Source organism: Leptonychotes weddellii, chromosome 10 (assembly GCF_054177405.1).
Source record: "Leptonychotes weddellii isolate Sample4059 chromosome 10, ASM5417740v2, whole genome shotgun sequence".
NCBI lineage: Eukaryota > Metazoa > Chordata > Mammalia > Carnivora > Phocidae > Leptonychotes > Leptonychotes weddellii.
The window spans coordinates 85,794,005-85,808,009 of NC_138378.1; the positions used below are offsets into that span (position 1 = coordinate 85,794,005).

Here is a 14,005-nt window from a genome sequence, read left to right on the forward strand (position 1 = left end):
GCCTGTAGTAGCCCTCGTCCCTGCAATTTCCAGATTGTGGCTTTTCCTCCAAGTGACAGTCATTTAAATAAATATTTTGCTTTCCACTTTAGTGAAAAGGAATTTCAATTATTTAATGATGTAATTTTGTTAATATTTAGCAAGTTTTTAAAAGTATCATGGGGGCGCCTGGGTGGCTCAGATGGTTAAGCGTCTGCCTTCGGCTCAGGTCACGATCCCAGGGTCCTGGGATCGAGTCCCGCATCGGGCTCCCTGCTAGGCAGGGAGCCTGCTTCTCCCTCTGCCTCTGCGTCTCTCTCTCTCTCTGACTTTCATGAATAAATAAATAAAACATTTAAAAAAAAATTAAAAAAAAATAAATAAAAGTATCATGGAAAATACCTGGGGGTTATGAAATCTTTTGAGGAAATATGCCAGAATTGGTATTTAGGGTTTGTTTTTTTTCCCCTAATCATGCAAGTACTTTCTGTTTATGATAAAAAGTATAGACAAGAGAATAAGAAATTGATAGAAAATAAGACAGGATTCAGATGCCACTGAACCAAGAGTAATAGTGTTTAAACGTTGGTATGTTTTTCCTTTTTTATACATCTTGTTTTAGAGTGCCACAAATACATTTTCATTTTTTAAATATACTTGTGTATTTATCTGTGTTGTTGTTTCTTGGCCCACATAATTTTAATGTCTGCATCAAATTATATATAATTTTAATATTTCATAGCTTTATCTACTTATATTCAGATTGTTTTTGTTTGTGCATATCCTTTGTTGTATAGACAAGGAAGCTCTTTGCATAAATATTGGTTTGTATTTTGTATGAGCTCCTAAGGATAAATTTCAAAGTAGAATTACCAGGTCAAACATGATGAATAATTTAATTCTAATTATTATATTGTCCAATTGTTTTCTAAAATTCTTTTCTTGCTCCTGGAACTGCATTGAGCTGCCTCCAGGAGATATTGAAGAATGTGACAAGAAGTTTACAATAGACATTCTTAAAGTGGGTCTGGCCACCGAGCAGATACTTTAGGATGGCATTTCTTTTAAGCTTCTTGCCTACACATATAAGAAATTCAGTTCAGTAGCAAATTCCTGCACATACAAGAAAACAGAAAAATCGACTTTCCTTCCTTAAAGCATAATAATCCCTTTGTCATAGATGAAGTTTTCTATCTTCTCATCTAAAATATTTCATTTTATTGAGCCTACATGGTAGAAACCCAATAAATAAATCAGCCGCATACATAATAAATGAAAAGCAAGTAGTCATTATTCTGCACAGAGCACACAGATGCATTTTTTCTTTGGCTGATTTTTTTTTTTTTATTTAAATGTGTTAATGTGGCAGCTTTGTCTGTTAGTTCCACCCATCCTTCCCATGCTCCTGTTACTACTTGAGTAACATATTGATGTTACCTGCTTGGTCCCTATAGGCACATGAGCTTTTGAATGTTGGGCAAGTACACTATTACTTGGTTAATTCACTACATGCTCTAAGTCTTTGTTCAGAAAATATAATCATTGAAGATATAAGGCTAATTTTTTTAAGTTATAATGCATATTTTCTGGTCTGTAACACCACTTTCTGAGGTCTCTCCAATTTGGAGCCCTTTCCAATTCAGATGTGCTGGCTTTTCAAGGATAGCAGCTCTGTCTATGAACTTCCTCTAAGCAAATGTCCTCACAAACCCAGAGTCCTGTTGCTTTTTCTAAGGATGGCCTGGCCTTCATTTGTCAAAATATGAATGTATAAATATCTTTATGAAATTCAGTATTAGGGCAAAGAAACGACTGAAAAATAAAAATATAGTAATTAGAAGGAACTAAACATTTAAAGGAGACCTTTCTTTTTCTTCAAGACAAGAACCTGTTTCTTCCAGTCTCATCTCCAACATGTAAAGAGCTTCAAAAGTGCTACCCCCATCTTTCCCACAACAAAAAAACCTGAACGAACTAAAAATATCAATGATTTTCCTTACACTAATCAAAAAGTAGACATGTGGGGCAAATGGACTCCCCCAAATCTAAAGGAACAGGCAAATACAGAAAACCATAGCTGAGATTAACAAATCTGAAGTAGAAGCCACTGGAGTCATAAACTAGTAGAAACATTTAATGGTAATTTTGATAAAATGTTAGAGGCTGTGTGTTAAAGGGAAAAATTCCTGGACACCTTCAGTCTTCGATGGATCCCCCCCATCTCATAGGCTTAACTTCCAGGTAACCCACCATTCTCATGATGAAGAGTCAAGAAAAATCCCCACACGTCTCTGGAAGTGGGAGGGTAGAAGGAGCAATTCTGAAATACTCCCAGAGCATTCTCTCTGATAGAGGCTTACTCTCCAAAGGGAAAGACCTTAACAGAACCTTATCCCACTAGGGGAAGGGCATTTATCCCTGACTAATCCTGTCTTGCCTTCCTGTCTCACCTAAGGGGACAGGAAGATAAGAAACCTTTGTGAAAGTCACAGCCCGTGGACATAGGCTCACTAAATCACTGGATTTAATCATAAGGTTCTGGAAACCTTTCCCTCTCCCATACCTAATCAACACATCATTGGGGATCCAGTGTAATAAAAATGGACTGCAGCTATAGTAGCTGTAAGGTACAGACTCTATTTAAGAAGTTCTTAGACAAGGGGCGCCTGGGTGGCTCAGTCGTTAAGCGTCTGCCTTCGGCTCAGGTCATGATCCTGGGGTCCTGGGATCGAGCCCCGCATCGGGCTCCCTGGTCAGCGGGAAGCCGGCTTCTCCCTCTCCCACTCCCCCTGCTTGTGTTCCCTCTCTCACTGTGTCTCTCTCTGTCAAATAAATTTTAAAAATCTTTAAAAAAAAAGTTCTTAGACAAGCCCGAAGACAAGAGGAGAGATAAAAATAAGGACCCTCAAGGAATTTGAAGCCTATGGCACCTCAATTTACAGCAAATATAACATAGCCCAACCCCTAGCCAGGTGAACATAAAACTTCAAACTAAAGACCTATTTACCTCAGACCCTTTTGCCTGATACATAATGTCTAGCTCTGAACAAGAAATTACACAGCATGCTAAAAGGCAAGAAAAACACACAGAAGATACAAAACAAATATCAGAATCAGACTTTGATATGATACAGATTTTGGAATTATCCAATAGAAAATTTAAACTAATAGAGTCTGGCTGTGCTAGAAAAAGCAGATAACATGCAAAAATAGATGGTTAGAGCAAGCAGATAATAGATAACTGAAAACTTTAGGAAGAAGTCAAAGCTAATGCTAGAACTCAAAATACTGTAACAGAAATGAAGAATGCCCTTGATGGAATGATCATTACAGTGGGCATAGCCAAGGAAATCATCAGTGAGCCTGAAAATTTGTCAGGAGACTTTCCACGCTGAAATTCAAAGAGAAAAGATAATTTTAAAAAACAGAACACAATGTTTAAGAACTGTGGAACAATTTCAAAAAGTGTGATATTAATGTAATTGAAATACCGAAAGAAAGAAGAAATATTTGAAGATCAGAGAAGATGTTTTTCTGAAAATAATAGCAGATCCAAAACTACATATCTATGAGGGTTAGAGAACACCAAGCCAGAAATATATCATAAAATCTGTATCTGCCCATATCATATTCAGAGTTCAGAAGACCAAAGACAAAGTGAAAATCTTAAAAGAAGCGGCAGTGGGGGACTTGTCTATAGAGAGAAAAGGTTAAAAAAATATAGCTGACTTCATAGCAGAAGCCATGTAAGCAAGAAAAGAATGGAGTGAAATATTTAAAGTGTTGGAGGGGAAAAAAACCACACCAGCCTAGAATTCTAGATTTAACAATAGTATCTTTCAAAAGGGAAGAAGAAATAAAGATTTTCTCAGGCAAGTAAAATATAAGGTGACTTTTGGCCAACAGACCTGTCCTGTGAGAATTGTTAAGTTCTTCAGAAGAAAAATGTCGAACTCTGATTTATATCAACGAAAGAACATCAAAAAATAAAAGTAAAATGATTTTTTAATTTTTCTAATTCTTAACTGATCAATAGATACCTGTTTCTTCAAAGTAATGAAAGCAACAATGTATTTATTAGATGATTATAGCATACAGATAAAGGAAATGAATGACAGCAAAGTAATAAGGGTTTGGAAAGAGGAGCTAGAAGCACATTTATAGGAAACTGCACCACCCTTGAGGTAGTACAGACTATTTGAAAGCAGACTTAGGTAAATTGTAAAGGTACATTTCAAGTTCTAGGAATGCTACTAATTTTTTAAAAAGTATAATGAATATACTAAGAGGAAATAAAATGGAATCATATGAAATTTTCAATTAAAACCAGAAAAGGTAGAAAAGGAATTAAAAAAAAGGATGAAGAACCTGTTCAATAAATAGAAAAGAGTTACAAACATAGTAAATAATAATCCAACTATATCAATAACCACGTAAAGTGTGCTCTAAATAAATTAAAGATAGAAACCATCAGAATAGATAAAAAGCAAGACCTAACTAGATGTGTCTAAAAGATCCACTTCAAATATAAAAACACAGATAGATTAAAATCAAAGGGATGAAGAAAGATATAATATGCTAACACTAATCAAAAGAGTTAGAATAGCTGTATTAATTTCAGATAAAGTAGACCTCAGAACCAGGTATATTATCAGAAATACAGAGGAGCATTAAACAATTATAAAAGGGTCAACATTCCAAGAAGACCTAACAATCTTGAGCATGTATGCACCTAACAAAAGCCATCAATATAGTGTGGCAAAAGCTCAAAGAAATGTAAGGAGAAACAAAAAAATCCACTATTATACTTGGAGACATTAACACCCCTCTAATCGATAGATCGAACACGCAGAAGTTTATTAAGGATATTATTGACTTGAGCAGCACTATCAATCAATTGGATCTAATTGATATTTATAGCATATTCCCCCTAACAACAGCTGAATACATTGTTATCAAGCTCACCTATAACACTCACTAAAATAAACCACTTCTGGTCCATATAACACAGCTTAACAATTTTAAAAAATAGAAATCATACAAACTATGTTCTGAGACCACAGTGGAATTGAACTACAAATCAGTAACAGAAAGACAGCTGGAAAATTACCAAACATTTCTCAATTAAACAACACATTTCTCAGTAACACATGGATTAAAGATGTCTCAAGAGAAAGTTTTAAAAATTAAAGCAAATGAAAATAAAACTTATGAAAATGTGTGGTTGCAGCAAAAGCAGTTCATAGATGGACTTTTATAGCATTAAATGCATATATTAGGATAAATGAAGGAGCTATTCAATACTCCAAACCTCTATCATAGGAAACTATAAGCCTAAAGCCAGCAGAAAAAAAAGACATAATAAAAATATAACAGAAATTCATGAAATTGAAAACAGGAAACCAATGGAGAAATTCAATGAAACGAAAAGGTTGTTCTTTGAAGAGATCAATTAAATTGACAAAATTCTAGTCAAGCTTACAGTAACAAAGAGAAGACACAATTTAGTAATATCAGAAATAAAAGAGGAGTTATCACTACTGATTCCATAGACATTTAAAAGATAGAAAGGAGGGGGTCCTGGGTGGCTCAGTCAGTTAAGCGCCCAGCTCTTGGTCTGGCCTCAGGTCATGATCTCATAGTCGTGAGATCCAGCCCTGTCTCAGGCTCAGTGCAGAGCCTGTTTAGGATTTTCTCCCTCTCCCTCTATCCCTCCCCGCCCCCTATTTCCACACATGTGCTCTTTCTCTCTCTTTCTCAAAACAAAACCAAAAAAAAAAGGATAATAAGGAATACTATGAACAACTCTATACCCACAAATATGAGAACTTAAGTGAAATGGACCAATTCCTTAAAAGATGCAAACTACCGAAACTCACACAAGGAGAAATACAGACTGTATCTATTAAATAAGTTGAATCAATAATTAATAACCTTTCAAAAAAGAAGGCAAAGCACCAGATGCAGATAATATCACTGGGGAATTCTACCACACATTTAAGGAAGAAATGATTCTAATTCTCTATAATCTGTTCCCAAAAATATAACACAGGGAACACTTCCTAACTCATTCTATGAGGCCATTACCCTACTACCCAAACCAAACAAAGCCATTTCAAGAAAGGAAAACTACAGACAAAAATCTCTAATGAATACAGATGTAAAAATCCTCAACAAAATATCCAAAAATATACAGAAAAGAATTGTACCATGGACAAGTGGGATTTTTGCCAGGTATGCAAGTCTGGCTTAACACTTAAATATTAATTAATGTAACCCACTAAATTAGTAGGCTCATATGCTTATTTAAATTGATTCAGGATATGAATTTAACAAAGTTCATACCATACCCATTTATAATTAAAAGAACTTAGTAAACTAGTAATAGAGAAAAACTTTCTCTATTTGATAAATTATGTCTACAAACAACTTATACCCAGCATGACACTTAATGGTAAGGAAATACACACATTCCCGCCAAGACTGAGAACAAGACAAGGACATTCCCTCTCACCACACCTAGCCAATATTGTGTTGGAAGTTCAGCTGACAAGAAATATGAAATATAACAAGAAAAGTAAGTGAAAGGTATACAGAATGTGAAGAAAGCACTAGTATTGTCTGGATAGCCACATTAAACGACAACAACGACAATGAATCTAGACACAGACCTAAAACTTTGCACAAAAAATTAATCCAAATGGATAACAGATAAATGTAAACAAATAAGCAAACAAAAGCAAACAAAACCGATAAACAAACTAGAACACTTCTAGAAGAAAACAGGAAATCATCTGGGCTTGTTTTTAAATAAAACATCAAAAAGCACATTCCATGAAAGAAAATAATGTGGACTTTACCAAAATTAAAAGCTTCTCTGCAAACAAACATAACTTAATAGGATGAAAACACAAGTCACCTATTGGGAGAAAATATTTGAAAAACACAGATCTGATAAAGAACTGGTATCCAAAGTGTCCAAAGAACTCTTAAAACTCAACAATAAGAAAATAAACCCAATTAAAATATGGGCAAAAGAACTGAACAGACACCTCATAAAAGAAGATATTCAGAAGGCAAATAAGCATATGAAAATATGCTCACCATCATTTGTTATTAAGGAATTGCAAATTAAAATAGCAATGAGATACCACCACTATACATCTATTAGAATGGCTAAAATCCAAAAAAGCGACAATAATAAATGCTGTCAAGGATGAATAGCAACAGAAACTCTTTCATTGCTGTTGGGAATGCAGTATGTCACAGTCACTTTGAAATACAGCATTGCGGTTCTTACAAAGCTATATTTAATGTTCTTCTACCTCCTGCCTCTAATGTGCTTCTAGGTATTTACCCCAACTGATGTGAAGATGTATTTCCCACAAATACCTACATCCTATTTTTTAATATCAGCTTTATTTATAATCACCAAAACCAGGAAACAACCAAGCAGTCCCTCAATAGCTAAAAGAAAGACCTGTCTCTTGTCAGCAGCGATTAACTTAGTAATGGTTTATCTATACACTGGAAATATCCACAACAAAGTTTCAATGATTTCACATCAATTATCTACTCTCCCCAAAATAAAATTTTAACAAAAATCACATAGCTTCATTGGCTACTTATTCTGATAGGAGAATAAAGAAAGTAAAGCTCATCCATCCTGAGAATTATCAAGCAGGAAAGGATCTCGCTAGTATTCTTGTTCCACAGCTATTAGGAGAACCATGGGAATGTGTGTTTATTATAACAATAGCTCATGTGGAAACAAGAGATTCTCTGCATTGTCTTGTTCTACACAATAGAAAGACTCCTATTTGTGAAGCTCTTATGTCATGATGAGGTTGTTGAGTTTAATTCCCATAGTGTATATTGGCAATGCAGAAAAGGAAGCACTTCCCAAGCTTCATTCCCTGGCTTCTTTTTCTAGAGCGTATTTTGTAAATTACAGTTTCTGCATACTATATATTCTCTAGTGGCCTGCTATAGCTAATACAGTTCCCAAAAGTGCATAATGACTCCCAAGTTGCAGCTTAAAGAGTGGAGAATTATAATGAATAATGAAAGAGTGAAAATACACCCGGGTTCCCTTGCCTGGGGGGAGGGGAGGGGGCTGTGGCTGGCCCTCTAATGGTACCAGATGAAGTGCAAAGCATCAGCTTCAGATTTGTTCCCCACAGCTTCCCAATGTAGAAACAGATCCTAGAGATACGCACTGAATAGGACAGAGAGATTATTTTCATTCATATTCTTTGCACCTGATCTGCAGATATCATTATTATGACAATACCTTAGTCCAATATTGAAGTCACAGACGTGCTTTTAAACTACAAAGCACTTTTAAGATGTCTCTAAGTCTCCCTGCTTAAAGGCCTAAATCTTCTCACTAAACAAACAATAAAATATATTATATTGGCCTGTGTTTGTTTCTGAAAATACTGGCAGGATCACTCTGGCAATAAAAGATGAGTGGTTAGAAATGCGAAGTAGAGAGGCCACTGTGAGATCCCTCAAGGACAGACACTGGGAATTCACCGATGTTATCAGCAGGATTGTCCTATAATGTTGGCAATATTTACATCAAAGACATGGAAACACCATGTGACTTGCAAAAAAGCGTCCTGGAAACAAATAAAGAAGTGGCGCTATAGGAAATATAGGAATTAAGAGATGAAAAAGGAGTTTGCCTGTTTGGGTAGAAACCAGAGTTGGCTCTCAACAGTGTGGCTATAGACCGCTATTTCTCCGATCCAGTCACCAGGCTCATCATGCCCTATACCTGACCCAACCAATACCTGACTGCCTCCAGAAATGACAGGGTCTCATTATCCCAGGTATCTGTCCATTTCCAGTACTCAAAACTAGACCATTCCACAGTGAGCCGGCTATATACCCTCACCTTGAATCCTCTGGCTCTGTTCTGTCCACTCTCTTACACTGTGTTAATGTTCTTGAATCTTCTTGGCCTTCATTCATTGATACATATTTCTCCTGCATTGTGGTATTCTTTAAAAGTTGATTACAGATTTTGACATTCATACTTTTATTTTTTAACATTTTAAAATAAAATATATTAAAAATTTTTAAATAATACATTAACAGTAAAAAGGTTACCTTCTTTGACTGTCCTCTTTCAAATTAGATCCCATCTTCCAGATGCCATAGCAAATGACTACTACTATTTTTGCTTCACTCAAAGGTTCTTTTTTATATTTAGACAAGCAAATAGAAATCTATATTCCTTTTCCCCTTTTGTTACGTAACTGGTTGTAACCACAGCATTGTTCTGCACTTTGCTTTCTTTGTTTTATTTTGTTTGTTTTTATTTAATAAGAGCTTACCCGATCAGATCAGTCCCACTCAGGATATTCTCACCTTTGATTAACTTAAAGGCAACTGATTAGGGGCTTTAATTACACCTGCAAAATCCCTTTCAGAGCAAACTTATAACTTGCACAATCACAGGAATGATAGCCCATCACTTTTACTATATTTATTGGTTAAGCATGTTATAGGTCTAGCCTATACCCAAGGGGCTGTGATTATACAAGGGCATCGGTCATTAGGGACCTCCTTAGAATTCTGGCTACCACAACTATATCTCCTGAAGTGCAATTTTGAAAGAAATTGACAAAAGGCCCTTCCTAGACAATTATAATTTCAAAAAGCAGTACATTCATATTTTCTTATGGGCCTCACCAGTATTGTATGTTAATACATTTTGGAATGGTATCAGTCTGATAGGTGAATTGGGGGTTTCTCAGTATACTTTTAATTTTCTTTCTCTTATTATAAATGAGATTCAGTACTTTTCATACGTTTAAGGACTGTTTATATGTTATTTTCACTAATATTCTTTTATTTCTTCTCCCATTTCCCCCATTGGGTTTTTAGTCTTTATCTTATTTATTGAAGAATATTTTTAAATATTAGAAGGATTAAATCTTTGTCTATGATAGAAGCTGTAAACATTTCTTACAACTTTACAAGTTTGCTATTATTTTTTTTAACTGTGGCAATCATTTATTTTGTAATGATGCAAAAGTTTTTATTTTTATGTTAGAGTCACTATATATATATTATTTTAGTCTGAATAATAGTTGATGTTAAAAAAAGAATTGACAATCTTTTCTTATAGAGTGACTTATGGTTGTATGATTTTCACTTACATATTCCATATATTGGGAATTTCCTGAAATATTATATTAAATATAGATCTGTTTTCAATAGGCTATACATAATTTGCATTTTTCCATCTGAATGAACTTATAGAAAATTGTATTTTCAAAAGATAGCTGCATGATTTTCTTAAGATGAAACTTGAAACCTGCAATATGGCTTTCTATCTCAGGAAATGTGTCTTTGGAACCTTAGGTCACCATGCAAGCAATCTAACAGCCCTGTGATTGCCTTGGTGGAGAAACAGTGTGGTGAAATTACATAAAGAGACAGAGATACCAATGAGCCCCAGCTCTTTCAACATCCAGCTCTCAGCCCAGGTACTAGATATATGAGTATAGAAGCTTTTGAGATGGCTCCAGGACTAGGCTGACTCTGAACTCCACAGCTGAGATGCTCCCAAATACCTAATCCACAGAAATCATGAGTGATTAGAAATAATTGTTGTTTTAAACCACTTAATTTTGGGATGATTTGCTAACACAGCAATAGCAATCAGATTTTTCTTGTGTTTTTTTTAATTTAAAAAAATTAATTCTCCTAGTTCTGTCACCAGAAACATTCCAAATTTTAAACTTCTATTTATCTAACCACACTGGATAATAGCACCAAAGATAAATAATAATGCTAATGGAAGGCATCTTTCTTTTGTTCCTGCCTCTAGCCAAAATGTTTTTAGGGTTTCTATATTAAGTAAAATGATGTCTTTGAAGCAAAAGAAATAGTTCAAATGGTATCAAAGTATCTATACATTCCTTGTTTTTTAAATGAATGCTCCATCCTACAAATATATCACTGAACTTCTGGTATTTTTCACTTTGAATGCTCAGAGCATATACTCTGTTGACCAAATTCAGCTGCAGGGACCACATTCAGATTTTCCTAATTGTGACTCATATACTTTGGCTGTGCTAAATGCTGTAGGAAACTGGATTATTTATATACTTTTCATTGTAAACTATTTCCTATTCAATGTTACCACATGTAGAAAAGAAGTCCTTATCCCTGTTTCGTGCACACATCTCCAAGGTGCTCCTTTAAGAGAGATGTTAAACTGTGACCCTCAAAGAGTACTGTGTGATATTTAAATGCTGTACATAACTGCAGAGGAAACAATTTCTCCTTTTCTCCTTTCCCTGGAGTTAATATGTAATTTTGAGAAGCATGCTATTTGTTTAGAGTATTAACTGAGTGGCATATTGAGAATATTTAAAATGCGTGAGTATTCTATTTACATCAAATGTGGGAATAGTGTTTTTATATTTCAGGAAATTTTCTGTGCCAAGATGCAGAAAAAAAAGATTATTTATGAAATTCAGCATTACATATCCTGGTGTTACTTTGGGGAATCATCTATTTTATTCCAGGTTTCAGCAATTTATAGAGATGACAAAGAAGATAAAGGAAAGCTTTAGATGCAAATAGCTACACGTGTTAATGAGGACATTGTCCCATTGTGAGGTACCAGGAGGATTTCACACAATCTGCCTTCAGGTAAGAATATTAAAATCCTATATAGTCAATAATTCCTATGGGTTTTTTTCTTAAAATGTTTATGGAATCGAGATTTTGTAGTTCTTTAGGAATAGATACCAATTATTCAATCTTTGCTTTCAGCCATTAAAAAAAAAAAATCCAAAATATATCACTTTCATTGCAGAGTAAAATTTTTCACTTAATTAACCTAATTTTCACCTAATAATTCACCTAATCAGTGAATATCAACTCTCTACTATAACCCCGTGTTATTTCATTTATTTAATGATGGCTATCATCTCCCCTTCCCTCCCGAGTTAACACAACTCTTGGCTTCCTTTACTTTCATTAAGTAATTTAGTAATGTTCAATGAATGCCTAGTTTGTACCAGTTTATATATTTAACTGTTGGAAATATGACATAACTGAAAAAGACAAGGTCCCTACTCTTACAATAAATATCTGTGGAATAAATAAAGGCTTGGACGAATGATCATTTGTTATTATTATTGCTATTTTTTGGAGTCATTTTTGCACCCTCTGGTGTTTAATAAACATAAATTTGTTTAATGAGGGTATGACAGAAGAGTATCCAAACAAATACTTAGGATTCAGAACCAGTGTATCAATTCAATATCAGTTTTATTCTAAAAATCAAATAGAAAAGAATATCTGGAGTTTTGTTGATGAGAGGGAGAGAGAGAGAGAGAGAAAAAAAAACATAAGACCAATCTTTTGATGGACATATAGCAGAGGAGAACAAGAAAATGGGATAAACAGAAAGGAGCAAAAGAAAGTAAGCACTGACAATGGAAGGGAGAAAAGCATTTCAGAGATAGAAAAACAAAATGGTGTAGATCATTGAAGTTCAGTGAGCAGTGCATTTCAAGCACTGAGACTTGGTCCATGGAGGCAGATACAGAAAGCAAGTCCAGGAGAAGAAAGCTGGAGAAAATAGCTTCAGATCTCACATGATGTCACAGGTTACTCTGAGAGACCAACTTTTTTTTTTTTTTTTTTTTTTTTAGAGATAGAAAGAGTGGCAGGGGCGGGGGGGAAGCAGAGGGAAAAGGTCAAGCTGACTCTACACTGAGCCTGACATGGGGCTCTATCTCACAACCCTGAGATCATGACCTGAGCCAAAATCAAGAGTTGGATGCTTAACCAACTGAGTGACCCAGGCGCCCTACAACTTTTTTTGATAGCTTCATGTGTGTAAGATTGGTCTTCCTCCAAATTTGTAAGTACCTGTCCCAAGATCAGAGACTGCATTTTAGTTTTACTTGAATCTTTCACAACCTCTGACATACAGATATTGTCAGATAGGATTCTCTTGAAAACATGCTGACTTATCTCTTCCATTAGTCACATTACTTCATGGTCTTCTGTCTTCCCTGACTTTTCTTAGTTCATGAATTTATCTTTTCAGTTTCTGGCATAACTTTCTGTGCTAAATATCCTCTTTAATATTTCCATTTCTTGTTTTCTTTTTCTACCTTTGAAAATCTCAATCCTTATGAAGATGAGTAGTCAGAGTGAGTTGCTGCCATTAGCTGAAGCTGGATCTACATTAAACAACTTAAGATAAGGAGCTAATAAGTGTATTAGAGTCCCTGCAATATAAAGAATAGATTAAAAAATTTTTTAGCACTTTGAAGCTGACTCTATTTACTAATACATCAGATTTTGACTACTAAGACAGTATATTTTGATGATCTGGCATTTAAATATCAATTTAAATTTACTCAGAAACATCTGGAAGGTACATGTCTCCTCTGTTGCCATGTAAGTTAGTTTTACCTCTGTTTCTCCATTCCCACACCTAGAGTCATCCTGGCATTTACTATGAAGTCGTTCTTCTGATTATAAAACTCTAACCTTATATGTCTTGATTATAATATTTGAACTCTGTCTTGTTCCTGAGAATCTTGTTCTCAGTTCCTCTATTCACCTAAACAGACCAGTTTGTTTTATTTGCCTGTGTTCCTATCTTGGTGCTTTGCATGGTATCTCTGAATTCTCTAGAACTAGAAAACAAAAGATTGTGGGAAATTATACAAACCCTGTCTGGATCCTGCTTTCCTATCTTCCCTATAGAACAGAAGCCTCAAGATGCTAAAGGAAGGACAGCAAAACCTTTCACTCTGACAGCATTTGTGAAGACCCATCTTGGGCAAAGGGCAGGAAACTCTTGGGGCCGGGCACTTGCACATCCCTGCTCGTTGGGGAGGGGCAGGATCACTGAGAAGGCCCCACTCCAAGGATTCAGGAAAACAGCACTCAACTAAGGCTGAGAATGAAAAAGAACAGTAAAGAATACTGCCCTCTCCCCAAACCTGCCTAGTAAGAGTCGAGCAACATGTAACAG

At 35.2% G+C, this 14,005-nt stretch overlaps 1 long non-coding RNA gene across 1 annotated transcript in view; it reads left to right on the forward strand.

The window, feature by feature from the left end:
• Nucleotides 1–14,005, forward strand: part of LOC145723713 (uncharacterized) — a 50,003-nt gene that overhangs the window by 1,873 nt on the left and 34,125 nt on the right. The window contains exon 2 of the long non-coding RNA XR_014148969.1: nt 11,548–11,655. This is a non-coding gene — a long non-coding RNA (uncharacterized LOC145723713). The remainder of the gene's footprint in view (nt 1–11,547; nt 11,656–14,005) is intronic.